Genomic DNA, 17798 nt, shown 5'->3' with positions numbered 1-17798 from the left:
TGTAGATTAAATATTAGTTGATGGTGAAAAAACCAAAGTATTATTTGACTCAGGTGCCAGAATCACAATAATTTCTAATGAGTTTTTCAATAGCAAGCTGAAGGGTAAAGTATCTCTTATAAAACCTGACATCATTCCACTGGCATATGGTGAGAAACCTATAAAATTACATGGTTACTTTATGGGTCTTATGGAGTATAAGTCCAGACTTGTATCTGGTAAAGTGTATGTCTCGAAGAAGGGTGACAGCATTATTAGCTGGATACACCAAGGTGATCTAGGTGTATATTTGGACCCCAATGCCAATCCTTGTATACAGTTGAGAGATAAAATTCTTAGTGTTGTGAACGAGAAGGGAAATTTAATTGAAGGGAAATCAATTGATGACAAGTTTGCATGTGAACTAAAAAAAAAGTTTCCTAATGTATTTAAGGTAAGTTTAGGTTGTCTTAGAGGGTACCAACATAAAATACGGTTAAAGAATGATGCTATTCCTGTGAGTTGTAAAGTCAGTGGTGTTCCATTAGCTGTAAAAGAAGATATGAAAAAAAGAAATTGAAAAGCTTATTGAAAATGAGATAATTGAGGAAATAGAAGGTTGTGAATGGATGGCTCCGGTCGTCGCAGCGCGGAAGCCTAATGGCGATTTGCGCTTATGCATTGACCTGAGGCAACTTAATAAATGTGTAATTGTTGACAGGTATCCTCTTCCGAACATTGCAGAGTTGTTAGTATTGCTGGAAAATGCTAAGGTTTTCAGTACAATAAATCTCACCTCTACATATCACCAGATTGAATTAGAGGAGTCTTGCAGAGATTATACATCTTTTATCACACCTTTTGGCACGTATAGGTTTAAGAGGGTGCCATTTGGTTTGGTATCTGCTTCCTCAGTGTTTCAGCGAGTAATGGAGAGAGTCTTAAAATATGTTCCTGGTGTTTGCATATATCAGGATGATGTACTAATCTTTGCAAATAATGAATCAGATCATGATTTAAAATTGAATGTGGTTTTAGAAAGATTCAGTAAACACAATCTTACTGTAAAGGCGAGTAAATGTAAATTTATATCGGATTCTATAAATTACTTAGGACATAATATTTCTGGCGATGGGGTGAGACCGAGAGCTGAATTGATTGACACTATAAACAAGACGATTGCTCCTGAAAACAAAGCTGAATTCATTAAGTTTTTAGGCATGATTGAGTATTATGCAAAATTTGTCAAGGGTTTTGCCAATTTAACTGTTAACATGAGGTGCTTGTTAAGGAAAGGAGTAGAATTTCTATGGTCAGATCTATGTGAGAAGGAATTTAATGAAATCAAACAAAAGTTAAATTGTGCTCCTTCGTTGAAAAGTTTTAACCCTAAGCTTAAATCCATCTTACTCACTGACGCTAGCGAAAAGGGGTTAGGTGCAGTGTTAAAACAAAATAGTCCGAATGGCATTCAAACTATAATGTTTCTGTCTAGGAGTTTGAGAGATGCTGAATCTCGGTATTCCGTTGTAGAGAGGGAAGCATTGGCTGTTTTCTGGGCGGTGAGAAAACTGAAAAAATTTCTTTGGGGTTTAGATTTTGACGTCCACACTGATCATAAACCCTTGGTTGAAATCTTTAGTAAGAAAGGGTTGTATCTTGTATCTGGGAGAATAACAAAATGGGTTATTGGCTTACAAGAATACAACTTTGGTGTTCATTACATTCCGGGGGTTGATAATGGTGTAGCGGATGTTCTTTCACGTCTGGTCTCTAGTGAACATTTAGAAGATGAATATTCTGAGTTAGACGAAGAATTGGTTTGTGCGGTTGATTATGATTTTCTATCTGAAAGGAAGTGGTCGGAGGAATTGGGAAATGATGATACTTTGCGTGAAGTCATGTCTTTGATGAGAAATGTTGGACCAGAAGCAAAGAAGGCTCTGCTTTGACCAAGCCTTTTTGGGCGGTACGCAATGAATTATCGGTTGATAATGATTTATTATTTCGTGTGACGAGGTTAATTCCTCCATCAAGTCTTAGGAAAGAATTAATTGATTTAGTTCATGTTGCTCATTCAGGTTTATCTAAAAGCAAGGAGAGACTTCGGATGTCATATTGGTGGCCAGGTATGGACAAAATGGTTGAACGTGTGATCAGAGATTGTTCTCATTGTAATATTAGTGATAAGTCATATTGCACTCATACTCAACCCATGATTTTAAGAAGACGTCCTGATGGTCCTTGGCAAGACATAGCTTTGGATTTAGTGGGTCCCATACAACACAGGGATTCTCAAGTGTTTGTGTTGGTGGTTATTGATATGTATTCTAGGTGGCCAGAGGTGTTCTTTTTGTCTGGTATTGATTCTAGCAAAATTATTCAATGTTTAAATGAGTTGTTTGCTAAAGAAGGTTTTCCTGTAACCCTTTTGTCGGATAACGGTGTTCAATTTGTTTCCAAGGAAATGGAACACTATTTATCCTGTAAGGGTATTACCCATAAGACATGTTCTCTTTATCATCCAGAGGCCAATGGTTTGGTAGAGAGATTTAATAAAGTAATTAAGGACACTATTAGTTTAGCTAAGAACATGTCATCTGATTGGAAAAAATGTGTGTTGACAAAAGTGGAAGAATATCGTTATACACCTCATACAACGACAGGAAAGACTCCATTTTTTTTGTTTCGTGGGAGAATTCCTAACACTCCTGTGGAACCTTCTTGGGTTAATAACTATGAATTATTGAAGGGTAAAGAATGTGTGTGCAACAAAGAAGAAGTTATGAAGAAAGAAAAGGATAAAGCTGAGCGTAGAAAGGCATATTTTGATGTTAAAAAAAGTGTCAAGAAAACAGTTGTGTGTGTTGGTGATATGGTCATGATCAGACGTCCTGGTATGGTGGGTAATTCAGAAACAAAGTTCATGAAGCCAATTAAAGTAATTAAAATCTTCAACAATGCTGTTCAGACACAAGATCATCGTATATGGAATTTAAATAGAGTAGTGATTGTTAGGAAGGAATTGCAAGGTGAGGCAAAGATTGTTGACAAAGGTAAGAAAAGTGCAGTTTTAAAGAATCATAAAGAGATTTAAAAATGTTAGGTCTTCTACGAGAGTGTCAAAAAGACCTAGTTACCCTACTGATTTTGTATAGCTTGTATACTGTTGTATCATTCTTTATTTTTTTTAAATGTTATTTTGTTTTGTGTTTTTGGAGGGAAGGAGATGTGTGATATTTAGCAGTGTACCTTTAATAGAATGTTATAGATGTCATTAGCTATGTCAAGCATGTAGTTGTCTGAAGAAAGTTCCAATCCAAATCAGTTGATGGTTTGTTAAGTCTTGTATCTGGATGGGATCTTATATTCCTGGATTAAACTTCATTTCATGGACCACCTTGTATCTTGGATTTATTAATGAAGATACTTCACTCTCGGCATTGCTATGGCGGGAGGGGGTGGGTGGGGGAGCGGCAGCCTTTGATGTCTGATGCGAGGCACAGACAAATGGTGGTGCACGATGTGCATGCAGGGGAGGGGGTGGGCGGGGGAGCGGCAGCCTTTGAAGTCTGATATGAGGCACAGACAAATGGTGGTGTGACGTGGCTGGCGATGGCGTGCACGCGCATAGCTCACATGAACGGTAAGCGATCCGCAAGTTTGGTAGAATTTTTGAACTGCCTACTATAATCTCACCTATCTATCCCTGCGGGATATAATAGTCGAGACCTAAAAAGCACCATTTAGGTGACAGTGTAAGTCTTCTCTCACCATCCCGACATGCATGTCCCTATAGCCTGCCAGTCGTTTTGAATTACCTGACACGTCCATATAATATGGTAGAACGACCCCATCACCCCACACCCTCTGTTACAGGTTGCTTCTGCCCTACGCCCCATTTTCACGAGTGTAGTGCAAGAAATGTATACCCTCGCAGTATTTTGAGCTGGCCTAGTCTGAAACAGGCCCTGATTGCTACCTCCCTCAGGGAGGCTTATTCCTCGGGCCAGGCCTCTTCTAGCAAGTAAGGTATGTCAAAACTCCAGCGATCTTTCAGGACTGTGAGAGTGTCTGGTTAGTTGTTGATCAGCTTTCTATACGTTAAAGAGATCGCCTTTTTGGGAAGGTGTTCCTCAAGGAGTCTACGACTCCAGGAGTTCCACACCCTTGGGCACTGCCGCCTGTATGACAAGGCGGATCTGCAAGTAAAGGAAGAACTCAGTCTTGGCCAGTTCATATGTTTTTTGAAAGTGTTCGGATGAAACCATCTCTCTACCCGTGAGGAGGTCTCCCAGCTTTGATCTTAGGGTGACTTTTTCAGAAATTTGCAACTTGAAGTGCAGGTGTTCCATGAATGGGGTGCCATTCTGTGTGAATGTTATGCATTTGATGGATTCCTTGTAGATGATAGCGTGTCCTCCTCCTGGCTTGTGAAGGCAGTCCAGTGGAGAGATTCTGTAGCTCGCTGGGATTGTGTTGACAATGTCGAAGCTGATGAGGAGTTGAGCCAGGTCTCTGTGTTGAAGAGGATGTTTTGGTGCATTGCTAATCAGCAGGACCTCTGACCCTGTGCCTGTACTTGCTTTCTTGACCAGACTTGTCTTTATTCCCCTGTGATTGTTTTCTTGCCTAAACCTGTTTTTATTTCCCTGTGCCTGTGCTTGTTTTCTTGCCTAAACTTGTTTTTCCTTCTTGTGCCCAGTTCTCCTGCGGCCCCCGCCCATTTTTCCCGCTGCTGCGTCCCTGGGGCCCTGCCCCCCTGCAATCCCATTCGCCGCCCTGCTCACATCTCCCAGCTGCTCCTCCCTCCCACATCCCCTCATATGGAGGCCGCGCAGCTGGCGTGCCGAAGGCACGCCCGTCTGCGGCCGTCCGCGCCTGGACCGCGCCCAGCACCAAGACACCATGAACGCCAAGACGCCCGACACCGCTACGATGCCAGAACCATCCACGCACTCAACACCGGACGATCACACACCTGCTTCCTGGCTCCCCCGAAGCGCACCCACGGAGCTTTCACCTGCCGGAACTGCAGCTTCACAAGCATCTGCCCCACCATGCTGTCAACCAGGAAAAAACCCAACCACCTCAGATGCATCCTTCTCAACATCCACTCCGCGTGCAAACACGCCGTTAAACTCTGGGACCTACTCGACTCAACCTCCCCTGATGTCGCCTTCCTGACGGAGACCTGGCTGAACCCCGCCTCGGCACCCGATATAGCCATAGCCGTCCCGCAAGGCTACAAGATCACTCGTAGGGACCGCACCAAAGGAGCAGGAGGAGGAATCGCCGTCGTCCAGAGGAACACTCTCAGAGTCTCGACCAACACCGACAACATCCTCAGCACCGCCGCACACCTGCACTTCCAGATCCACACCGACCCAAACACCCTCAGAGGAACCCTAACCTACAGACCACCCAGACCCCGACCACAGTTCAGCGACTCCATCGCCGACTTCGTCAGCACACACATTGTCGCCTCCACGGACTACATCCTCCTCGGGGACTTGAACTTCCACCTCGAGAACAACAACGACACCAACTCCACCACCCTGATCGACAACCTAGCCAACCTCGGACTCAGACAACTCGTCACAACACCCACCCACTGTGCTGGTCACACGCTTGACCCCATCTTCTCCGCAAGCCCCCACATCTCCTTCAACCTCACCACCAAACTCCACTGGACCGACCATCGCTGCATCCACTTCACCTTCAAGAAACCCACCACGCACCACCGCACCCAACAGATGCCTCGCCGCTGCTGGAGCAAAGTCACCGAAGATCAGCTAACCACCACCCTCGCCCAGAGCCCACCCGCCGACCCATACACCGCCACTTACAACCTCAGACAGTGGATCAACGACTGCGCCAACACCCTCGCCCCGATCAAGAAACCCTCCAACAGTCACACCAACAAGAAAGCCAGCTGGTTCACTGAAGACCTACGGGCCTCCAAGCAAACCTGCCGAAAGCAGGAGAAGATATTGCTCCGTGAACGAACACCGGACAGCCACGCAGCCCACAAGAACGCCACCCGCAGACACCATCACCTCATCAGATCCGCCAAAAGGGCCTCCTTCAAAAAACGCCTAGACAACGACGCGCACAACAGCAAAGAGCTTTTCAACACTGTGAAGGAACTCTCCAACCCCAGCTCCAACACCAACAACGTCCCACCCTCGCAAGACCTGTGCGACTCGCTGGCCACCTTCTTCCACCGCAAGATCACAGATATCCACAACAGCTTCAACGCCACGACCGCCCCGACAACCGCTGAGACCTCCACCGCCATGACCATTATCCGCACCAACTGCCTGCTCTTCTGGACCAACATCAATGACGATGACACCATCAAGATCATGAACACCATCCACTCTGGATCTACGTCAGACCCATGACCACACCACATCTTCAACAAGCACATCCATCGCACCCCATCTCTGGAAAGTCATCAACACCTCCTTTGAGACAGCAACCTTCCCGGTGAGCTGGAAGCACGCCGAGATCAACACCTTACTCAAGAAACCCAAGGCGGACCCCAAGGACCTCAAGAACGTCTGGCCCATCTCCCTGCTCCCGTTCCCGGCAATGGTCATCGAAAACACCGTCAACGAACAACTGACCCGCTAACTCGAGGAGAACAACATCCTGGACCCTTCCCAGTCTGGGTTCCGCAGCAACCACAGCAACTAGACTGCCCTCATGACCTCAAGTCCATGCTGGACAACGGAGACACGGCGGCCCTCATCCTCCTGGACCGGTCAGCTGCTTTCGACATGGTCTGCCACCACACACTACGAACACGCCTCCAGAACGCCGGGTTCCAAGAGAAGGCCTGGACTGGATCACCTCCTTCCTCTCTGGCAGAACACAGAGCGTCCGCCTTCCCCCTTTCCGCTCCGAAGCCACCGAGATCATCTGCGGCGTACCCCAGGGCTCATCCCTCAGCCCAACTCTGTTTAACATCTACATGGCACCGCTCGCCCGCGTAGCCCGGCCGCACAACCTCAACATCATCTCCTATGGCGATGACAGCCAGCTGACCCTCTCCCTCACCAAGGACCCCCACAACGCCAAAACCAACCTTCATGAAGGAATGAAAGCCATCGCTGAATGGATGAGGAACAGCCGACTGAAGCTGAACTCTGACAAGACAGAGGTCCTCATCCTCGGATCCACCCCTTCGGCCTGGGACGACTCCTGGTAGCCGACCGCACTGGGAACCGCTCCAAGGATGTATGACGTTACAACGCATGCTTTTACCACGCATGCTGTTACAACGCAGTTTTTACAACGCATACCATTACAACGCATAGCGCTTTGGGGTGCTGGATAGTGAATAGTTTAATTTACTATTCCAACTTCAGTCCCCGTGGACACTAGGGAAGGTGTTGGATAGTAAATTAAATCTATTCCCTATCCTAGAGCGCCCCCCAGCGCAATGCGTTGTAATGGTGTTCGTTGTAAAACCTGCGTTGTAATAGCACTGCGTGGTAAAAGTTGCGTTGTAAAGGATGTTTCCCCCGCTCCAACACCCACCGCCCACTCACGCAACCTAGGGGTCATCCTAGACTCCACCCTCTCCATGACTAAACAGGATAACACCGTCTCCTCCTCCTGCTTCAACATGCTCCGCATGATCATCAAGTGGATCCCCACTGAAACGAGAAGAATGGTCACCCATGCCCTCGTCAGCAGCAGGTTGGACTACGGAAACGCCCTCTATGCGGGAGCCTCGGCCAAACTCCTGAGACTGCTCCAACGCACCCAGAATGCCTGTGCACGCCTGATCCTCGACATCCCTCGCAGGAGCCACATCACACCCCACCTGAGAGACCTGCACTGGCTCCCGCTCAACAAGAGGATAACCTTCAAGCTCCTCACCCACGCACACAAGGCACTCCACAACACCGGACCAACGTACCTCAACAGACGAATCAGCTTCTACAACCCCACCCGCCAGCTCCGCTGGCCTCGCCACAGTCCCCAGCTTCCGAAGAGCGACCTCCGGTGGCAGATCGTTCTCCCACCTTGCCACCAAGACCTGGAACACCTTCCCCATCCACCTACGGCAGATCCAAGACCTGCTGACCTTCAGAAAACTCCTCAAGACCTGGCTTTTCGAGTAGTAGCGGTACAAAAGGGGGTGGTGATGGACGGAGCATCTGAATCAATCAAACACTCGCACCCAGTGAAAAGATCTGGGTTTAATCCATCACCGTTCTTTAGCCCACTCTGCCACCCCAGTTCAGACATGGCTATATGCAAATCAGTCTGACCCTGTCCCCCTTGGGAACAGTCCAGCCCGAACTGCCAAGCCATGTCTTCCCTGGACCGGAAACAAGCTTCCGAGGACCGGTTTCTGGCATTCCAGCCGTCTTCAGCCCAGCTTGCTTGAATCCAGTGGCAAAGTGAGCAAGGGACTCACGTCTGAGCATACCCTGCCACACTTATGGCGGCCAAAAGCGGTACAAAAGGGGGTGGTGAGGGACGGAGCATCTGAACCAATTAAATACTCACACCCAATTTTCGAGTAGTAGCAGCATTCCCCACCCCAGCGCCTTGAGACCCTCACGGGCGAGTAGTGCGCTTTACAAATTATATGATTGATTGATTGAGGTCCCATATTTCAGTTATGTGTTTGTTGAGTGATCATGTGTTGAGAAGCATGCATGTGAGTGGGTGCCGACGTGCGGGTTTGCTATGGCATGTGGTGTAGGGAGAAGGTGAAGGTGTTCGTGTGGCTTTTTGGGAGGGGGGTTGAGGGCATTGCTAGCATTTGTGTGTAGGGGGAGCGGGTCTGGCTGCTGCAGAGCTGGCAGCGAGTGCAGGTAAACAACTTCTAGGGTCTAGCAACCTAAGGAGTGCTGCAGAGTATCGCTGTTCTGCGTTTGGACCAGGGTTCCAGGAACTGCGAGCAGTCCGGTACAGACTGGCTTTCACAGAGCCTTCTGGCTGCAGATTCCTTAGCTTAGAATAGATGCCCAAGCAATGCCTCCCTGCAGTTGGGTCCGTAAACCGGGTTAAATCAGGAAGCCCTGCAGGACCGAACAGGCAAAGTGCCCGTCATAACGGACCTGAATGTCCAGGCAGTAGTGCTTGGCAAACGTATGCAGAGATGCCCACATAGCCTCCCGACAGATGTCCAGCGACCTTGGATCTGGTGGAATGAGCACGCAATCCATCAGCGGGTTGGTTCTTGGCCAATGCACAGCAGATCTTTATGCAGAGTCCTTTCTATCTTGACATGGACCGTTTCTGCACAGCCTTTCCTTTCTTGGCCCGACGTACCCTATGAAGAGCGGATCGTCCACCTGGAACTATGTTAGCTCATGGTAGAACGACAATGCTACTTTTATGTTCAGACAGTGGAGTTTCTTCTTTTCTTTAGAAGGATACAGAGGAGAAAAGAAAATAGGCAAGGTAATGTTCTGACCAAGATGGAAAGGAGTGACAACTTGGTTATTTTGAAAGCATTGTCTGCTCCGATTGCTTTAAAGCTTAATGTTCATGAGAATTCATTATTTGACCTTCTTCTTACTATTGCTATTAAAACTATCCTAACAGACTGGAAGTCGTCAACAAGCATCAGTAGGCTAGTATAACATATATAAATAGTGCACACAGACTCAAGATGTTCTTCCGGGTAACACCAAAATATCTCAAACTGGATGGAAAATACTGCACAAATGTTTCCTTTCTATACAATCCTCTTGATTAATGAACCTAGCATTACTTAATGTGACAACATAAATGATACATGGCTCAGGCTTGTTCGCATAGTTTTGCTTGAATCTTTCATTTTATATGATTTCCTTTTTGTTTTTGTGTTTTTTATGTACCTTTAACCCCTTCGCTGCTTGGCACCCCCAACTGTGCTAAGCCCTTTTTGGCTATTTTGAGTAGTTCGAGCTTAGGCCCCTGTAACCTTTTTCCACATAAGGTATCCACGCAAAACTTGTGTCCTTTTCTTCCCACTACTTGAGGATTCTAAAGGTACCTTTAGAATCCTGGAGGGAACCATGAAATTGCCCAAAATACAGGAATTTCTAGAAAACATTTTTTTTAGGAAAAAAGTGCTGCTGAAGAAAGCATCTGTTTTCTTCCCGGCAAAGGGTATCAACAAATGGTTTGTGGTGGTACAATTGCCTCCTTCCCAGATTTTAGGAACAGGCAGACTTTTGTCAGAAAAACATTTTCTACACGGTTTTGGCATTTTAATGGGACATTCAGTAATGGGTCATTTGTGTGGATCCTTCAAGGTTTCTCTATAGAAACTAACATTTGAAATAAAAAATATTGAAATTGCATGGAAAAAATAGCCATCTCTGCCAACATATTCACATGTTACTTCTAAGTATGGCAGACGTTTTAAAGCAATTTACTGCTGCATCCGCTGGACCCGCTGGTAGCAGGGATACATTGGACGTGTAGGTTTACCAAGAACCCATGGTACCCAGAGAAAATAGCTGAACTGCACCTTTCAATGGTTTTTCATTGTGTACCGGGTATATCGCAATTTATTTAGTAAAATACAAAGAGTGAAAAATAGGTACCAAGTACACCTATAAATTTCCGAAATCGGAAGAAAATATATAGTTTAGAAGCAGTGGTTATTTGCACAGCTCCAAAGTTGTGGCTACCCATACAAGCATGTAAACCAGAGGACATTTTTTAACACGACGTCTTTTTTACACATTGTTTTACATTTGGAAGGCAAAAATGCAAAAAAGGTCATTTGTTCGTAACACTTGTTCTACTATTCTGGGTAAACAACCTTTACAACGCAACTTTTACAACGTAGTGCCTTTACAATGCGGTATTTACAACGCAAACCATTACAACGCATTGCGCTGGGGGGCGCTCTAGGATAGGGAATAGATTTAATTTACTATCCAACACCTTCCCTACTATCCACGGGGACTGGAGTTGGAATAGTAAATTAAACTATTCACTATCCAGCACCCCAAAGCACTATGCGTTGTAAAGGCATGCGTTGTAAAAACAGCGTTGTAAAGGCATGCGATGCAAAAGCATGCGTTGTAATGTCATACATCCACTATTCTGTGTTCCCCTAAGTCTCCCGATACAAATCGCATCTCGCCTAGTGCTTGTGACAGGAAACGGCCCACACGCAATGTGGACACATCAAATTTTTCTAGTGTAAACTGACACTTTTTTTGCAATGTGCCTAGCTGTGAATTTTGGACCGTAGCTCGGCCGGCACTTAGGGAAACCTAGCAAACCTATACATTTTTGAAAACTATTCACCCTGGGGAATATAGGATGGGGTGGCATGTGTGACTCTCACTAGGTTCTGTTACCCAAAATCCCTTGCAAACCTCACTTTTCCTCACATTTCTGTGTTGGAAAGTTCTGGCATCTGCTGGGAGCTCCAATCTCCCAGCCACCCAATTTCCCCAAAGTCTCCCAATAAAGATGGCACCTCACTTGTGTGGGTAGGCCTGCTGCCCGCAACAGGAAATGCGCCAAAACGCAACATTCACAGATCATATTTTTCCACAGAAAACTGATCTTTTTATTGCAATGTAACTGCTGTGGATTTTGGGCTCTAGCTCAGCCGGCATCCAGGTAAACCTAGCAAACCTGTACATTTTTTAAAACTAGACACCCAGTAGATGGGGTGACTTGTGTGACTCGCACCAGGTTCAGTTACCCAGAATCCTTTGCAAAGCCCAAACATTGTAAAACAATATAACAATTTTCCTCACATTTCTGTGATGGAAAGTTCTCGAATTCGCAGGGAGGAACAAACTTCCACGCACCCACCATTCCTCAAAGTCTCCCGATAAAAATAGTACCTCACTTGTGTGGTTAGGCCTAGTGCCTGCTGTAGTGTGGCGGGCCTCAAGTGTCAAGGCATGCGCAGCGCTTAAGTGAAGACACAATCAAACAGCAAGTTACGTGCTGGTGGGAAGACCCCAGCGGTCTTTCGCTGATTATTAATCTCATCAGTTCGAGCCCGCCCTGAGGAGTGCATGCATCAATACATTGTAGTGGAGAGCCAGATTGGCTCTCTGCATACCTCCTTTTCTTTAGTATTAGTCCATCAATGTTTGCATGCTTACTGGGATCTGCATCCGCCTGGGTGTTTTTGGGGCGATACAGTCACAGTGTCCAGACTGAGTCTTTCAGCGGCAGGTGTAGTCTCTTCTCTCTCTGCCTGCGAGTGTCTTGGCAGGGAGATTCCTGGCCCCAGCGAGCCAAAGGGGGTACGGCTCGGAGTAACGTCCAGTTCATCCGACTCTTCCGAGTCGGTACTCGACCCATGGGTCCTCTTGAAACTTGATACATTCCGGCTAACAACTTGCTGTCCTCTTTGGGCCGTGACCATGGTTCTTTGCACCTTGACAATGGTCCATTCTGCCAGTTCATAGGGAGTCCGAAACTTCCAGGCGAGTTGCCAGTCTTTAACCACCACACGGTCTCCCACTTTCAGCTGAGGATCTTTTGCTACTCTGGTTGCACTGTCCTTCTGGTTGGTCACGGTCCTCTTCACTTGGATAGCCACGCTGTCCATCACCGTGGGTTTCCATGCCGGATCTGTTGGAATGCTGTCCCGTCGGGCTCTTTTGAAGAGTAAATGGGATGGGGCACACCTGGTGATGCTATGGGGCATCTGCCAGTATGCAGCCAGGAATTGGTTGAGTGCCACCTCAACATCCTCCCCCTGATCTACAGCGATGCGCAAGGCTCGGTTGAGGGTTCGCATGAACCGTTCTACCTCCCCATTGGCTTGTGGCCACAGAGGGGTGATCTTCCTGTGACGAATCGCTCTGCTCTCCTGATAGCCTTGGAATTCTTGGCTTTGGAATGGAGGACCATTATCTGAGCGAATTTCATCCGGCAGGCCCAGGAGGGCGAAAGTCTTATCCAGGATCTTCCTGCCGTGCATGAACGCTGTCGAAGCCACCACCTCTATGACTGGAAACTTTGAGAAGGAATAGACAAGCACCAGCGTGTTGTAACCATCAGGGAAGCTTCCGAAGTCAATACTGATCTTGGACCATGGGAGTTCAATTGGCTCTTCTGTGATGACTGGCGCCGGTGCTGGGTCGTCGCCCGTGATGGTGCACGAATGACACTGCTGCACCAGGTCTTCTACTCTGGTATCCATAGCCGGGAACCAGACCTTGTTTCACAGCAGAGCTTTGGTTTTAGCCATCCCCTGGTTCCCCACTTGCGCCAACTGGATGATTCGGTCTTGCAGTGCTGTCGAAATTAGAATGACATGCCCCCCCAGGACAACTCCCTGTTCTCCTTCGCTCAGCTTAAGGCTGATCTGCCAGAGCTGTTGTCGTGCATGACTATCTTAAGCTCAGAGTGACTGGACCCCATCCAGGAAGTGGGTCCACCCGTAGTTCAGCAGGGTGCTTTTCACTCTGGCCAGTATCTCTTTCCTTTTCGGCCGTCGCTCGGCCGTTCTCCTCCATTGTCATGGCTTTGGGGCATGACTCATATGAGACCATCTTCACGAATGCCTCAGAGTATGCTACAACCGGAGGTAGACTTCGAACGGCCAGAGACTCGGGTGCTGAGAGAGGTAGTCTGCCGGTTTGTGTGCTCCAGGGCAGAACACAACCTTGCAGTTGTACGCCTGCAGCTGTACAGCCCACCTTTTGACCCTGCGAAGAGTGGGAGTTGCGGCTTGTGGTCTGTCACCACCTGAAATTCCTGCCCATACAGATAGAGGGGAAAGCCTTTACAGGCCTATATTATTGCCAGAACTACCCTCTAGATTTGGGCATACTTTGTCTCTGATAGTGCCCGGCTGGCGCAGGCGACTAGCCTCCAGGTTTCTTGGTCATATTCCTGAAGTAGGACTACTCCTAGGCAATCTGGGCTGGTGTCTACGACCAACTCTGTGCGTCGCCCCGGGTGGAAGTAGGCCATCACCGTCTTATCGATGAGCGCTGTTTTGATGGTGTTGAAGGCCGTGTTGGCGGCTATGGTACATTCCCACTTGTGATCATTGCGGATAAGGGCACGGAGTGGTTCTGACAGGGAGGCCAGGTTCGGTATGAACCTACCAAAGAAGGAGGCCATGCCGAGAAAATTGCGGACCTCTGGAGGGTGGCACGGTGGTGAGTGTTGTGTTCCTCTAAGGTGTTCGAGAACACCAGGATGTCGTCGCTCAAATTAATAACACCCTGCAGGCGCGAAAGTGCTTCCTTGATGGCATTCTGGAAGACTTCAGCTGCACATGACACCCCGAAGCTCAGTCTCTTATACCCCTGAAGGCCGACGTGGGTGGAGAATGTAGTGATGTACCTGCTCTCTGGCTCGAGCTCCAGCTGGAGGTACCCCGCATTCAGGTCCAGCTTGGAGAACCATTTGGCTCCGTTCAGTTTCACCACCATGTCGTTCATGGTGGAGGTAATATGACGCTCCTTTTTGACTGCCACATTTGGGAGTCTCATATCTACACAAAGATTTATGGCGCCCGGTTGTTTCAGCTTTGGCACCACGACCATCGGGGACCCCCATGGAGTGGGGCCTGACACCTTTTCGAGGATGTTGAGGCCTTCGAGCTTCTTCAACACCTCCTCCACCTGCAGGCGGAGGTTGAACGGCACCCTCCGATGTCTCAGCGCGGTAGGCCTCAAAGTGGGTTGACATGGGAGTCATGGACCTGATGAGCGAAAAAGACTAGACCGATGTCTTCTGCAGTGTGGCAACTGAGAAGGATGCCCTTTCTCCCTTCAGTGCTGTGGAACTGGGCCCTGGTAGCATGTTTGTCACTGGTGAGTCCTGCCTCAATGACCCCTCTGAAAGGCAGTGGGTGCGTGCCGCAGTAGGTGTAGATCTGGGCCTTGGTGGGTAAGAAGGGGGGCCATGGTGACAACCGTTCATATTGCTCCGAATCCATGACATTGATGGATGAGCCTGTATCGATGAGCGCCTAGACAGCAGACCCTTCCACCAGGATAGAGCACATCGTGGAGGATTTCCTATGTTTGTCCGACCTGCTGACAAAAGAAACTAAAAACACATTGTCGTCTTCTTTGAGTGAGAGGCAGCACCCCGTGTCGAGTCGTCATATTGTGATTGTGCGTCATCAAGTGACAGCTGGCGCAAGAGGTGCTTCAATCCCCGAGGCCTGGAGTAGGTCTGTCGATACCGGCTGCTTCTGCACACCGTGGCAAAGTGATTCGGTTTCCACCAACGGGAGCACGTGTTCCCCTTCGCTCCGCACACAGCCATTGGTGGGTGTTCCATGCCACAGTTGCTGCACGCCCCGCTCGTCGATGGCCGTGGGGCAGGGCGAGCTGTGCTTGGGCGTCGTTGTATTGCTTTGACCCTTTCTTCTTTGATGTGCGCATATTTCACTGCATGTGGCGCTGCGGCGGTTCTGTGCAAGGCGGCCTCCATTTTGCCTGCTCGGGCATCTGAGAGTTCTTGGGACCTGGCCAGGATGAGAATCTCGTCCAGCGAGATCCCAGGTTGCCGAAGGATCAGTTTCCGCAGAGTTGCTGAGCAGCACCCTTGGATGACTTGGCCGCGTATCTCCTCTCTCTGGTCCACGAAGGCGCACGTGCCTGCTAGCCTGCGCAGCCATGCATAAAACATATCTACAGACTCCGTGTCGGACTAAGACGCTTGTCTGAACTTGAAATGCTCGAAGTCCGGGTTCAGTTGAGGGTCAAAATGCCTGTTCAGCGCAGCGACCGCAGCTTCATAGTCGTCATCATTTCCAATGTTTTAAAAAGATCGTAGATCTCTGTGCCACCATAGTATATGAGCAGCAACCTTTTTACAGTGCCATCAGTCTCCCTGATACCCCTGAAGTAGTGGTTCAAATGTCCGATCTTCGCTTTCCATCGTGGGGCCGCCGTGACAGGGTCAGCGATCTCACTGAAGGGCAGCAGTGGGGAGACAACCGTGTGGCTGAGACCCAGGGGTGGGGCATTATCATCTCAGCGTTGTTTGGCCACATCGGCTCGCTGGCCGGCTGCCCCTGCTGTGGGCGGTGTGCGCATGTCTCCGGCACGTGTGTGTGCCGGCGCTGTTAAGCAGTCTCCTCTCCGTAAGGCCTAGTGCTCCCGTGTGAGTTAGCGGTGGGCACGTGGCTGGACTGCTTGGCGGTGTGGACGTCGGCATTGGTAGTTAGGCCTTTGGCCTGGAGCAGCCGATAAAGGGGGTTGCGAGGGCTGATGCACCGCCCCTTGGACACCAGCGCGTCACAGGCTCACACCGTAGGTGTTGCTGAGCACCGGAGTTCGACCGGCCCCTGCGCCGATGTAGCGCGGCAGGCCCAGGGTGTCAAGGCCTGCACAGCGCTTAAGTGAAGACACAACCACACCTGTGTCGGAGAGTATATACTACACGGCTGCACAATTACAGTGCACACGATTTACAAGCTGGAAATATTTCTGCCTCTGCTTTCCCCCACTCTGCAAGATTCCATAAAACAGCTCATACGGCATGACTAACAAAGCGGGATCAGACAAATAGCCGGATCAAATCAACGCATCCATAAACCCAAACACAGGCAGATTTACTGTGCTTTCCAGTCGGCGTGCTGTCTCTAATTAGAAGCATGGTGCATTTATTTACTGTTCTTTATTTTACCAAGAACGACTTTCACTATATCAGTTAGCGTGGGCTTCTTGCGCTGCAAACAACACACAGGCAGATTTACTTTGCTTTCCAGTCGGCCTGCTGTCTCTAATTAGAAGCAACTACAGAACAAGCTCTAACAGGCAGCGATCTAGGAGGGCAGGAATGAAGAAAGGTCGACCAGTTTAAATAGCAGTGTAAAAAAAAGTGCTTAGTGACTAAATGAAGGAGACAGGATAACGCCACAAGTACATGATCGAGTCCGGATGGGCGGGGCCTAAAGGAGACAGGATGCTCCCCAAAAAGCCTCACTTTCAATCGGAGGCCAGCGTTTACCATAAAGGATGATGCCGACCAATAGAAAGGATGGGCGGAGCTTCCACTCCACTTCCGAAATCTCCTCAATCGCAAGAGGCCTCGCAGAGCGAGCAGCGCATGCGCTGTGTATATATCTCCATCACTCCGCTGTTTACAGCAGAGGGATTCAGCAAGCTTGTGCAAATGATGGAATGGTTCCCTCGTGAGCACACAAGCACTGGTACTCATGATGGAACCATTCCGTCTTGAGAACCGAACCGGTTATATCTTAGACAAATCAACAAGTGGAAAGACTTCTACAAATGTTATCCTCTGTACTAGATTACATTATGATATCCAGATTGTCTTTGTAGGAGTCAATCTTAAACATTTATATCACAAGTGTCTCATTATATTCAAAGTGATTTTCGTTGTGTTATAAATATTCAAGGTATCGATAGTGGTGGGTTGTGATGTTCCATTGTCATCATGTGTATACTTGTTGATCTCTGAGTGTTCGTTGGTTTTTGTACTTCTTTATGCATACTTTGTGCGTCTTTTTATACTTACTTTATTGTTCAATAAACATTTATGGAAATAAAGTCTACAAAAAATTGGAGAAGGTACACAAAGGAAAGAGGAGAAATAGCAGTGAAAGAATGTTATACAGTGGACAAATAATTTGGAAGGTTTCAGTGATGAATTAGGAAAGTAGGAAGATTGAAATGTAATAATGTTACCTTTCAGGTGTAATAAATGTAATGCATTAATAAGTTCCCCTTGAAAAAGGGAAGCTTTCTTCAAAATGCACTGGAGAATAATCGGAAACATGGGAAAAAGCATATTAAAAATATGATGTTCAACTCACTATTAATATAACATATAAAGGAATTTCTGTATAATACTGGAGTGGAAATCAATTTTAGAAGGAC

At 47.9% G+C, this 17798-nt stretch overlaps 1 protein-coding gene across 3 annotated transcripts in view; it reads right to left on the bottom strand.

Moving 5' to 3' along the window:
* The window catches only part of LINS1 (lines homolog 1), a 216291-nt gene that overhangs the window by 145716 nt on the left and 52777 nt on the right, over positions 1 to 17798 (bottom strand). The gene's annotated exons all lie outside the window — the stretch shown is intronic.

This window comes from Lissotriton helveticus, chromosome 3_1 (assembly GCF_964261635.1).
Source record: "Lissotriton helveticus chromosome 3_1, aLisHel1.1, whole genome shotgun sequence".
NCBI lineage: Eukaryota > Metazoa > Chordata > Amphibia > Caudata > Salamandridae > Lissotriton > Lissotriton helveticus.
Note: the sequence above shows the minus strand (reverse complement) of the source record. Positions and strands in the feature narration are given on the sequence as shown.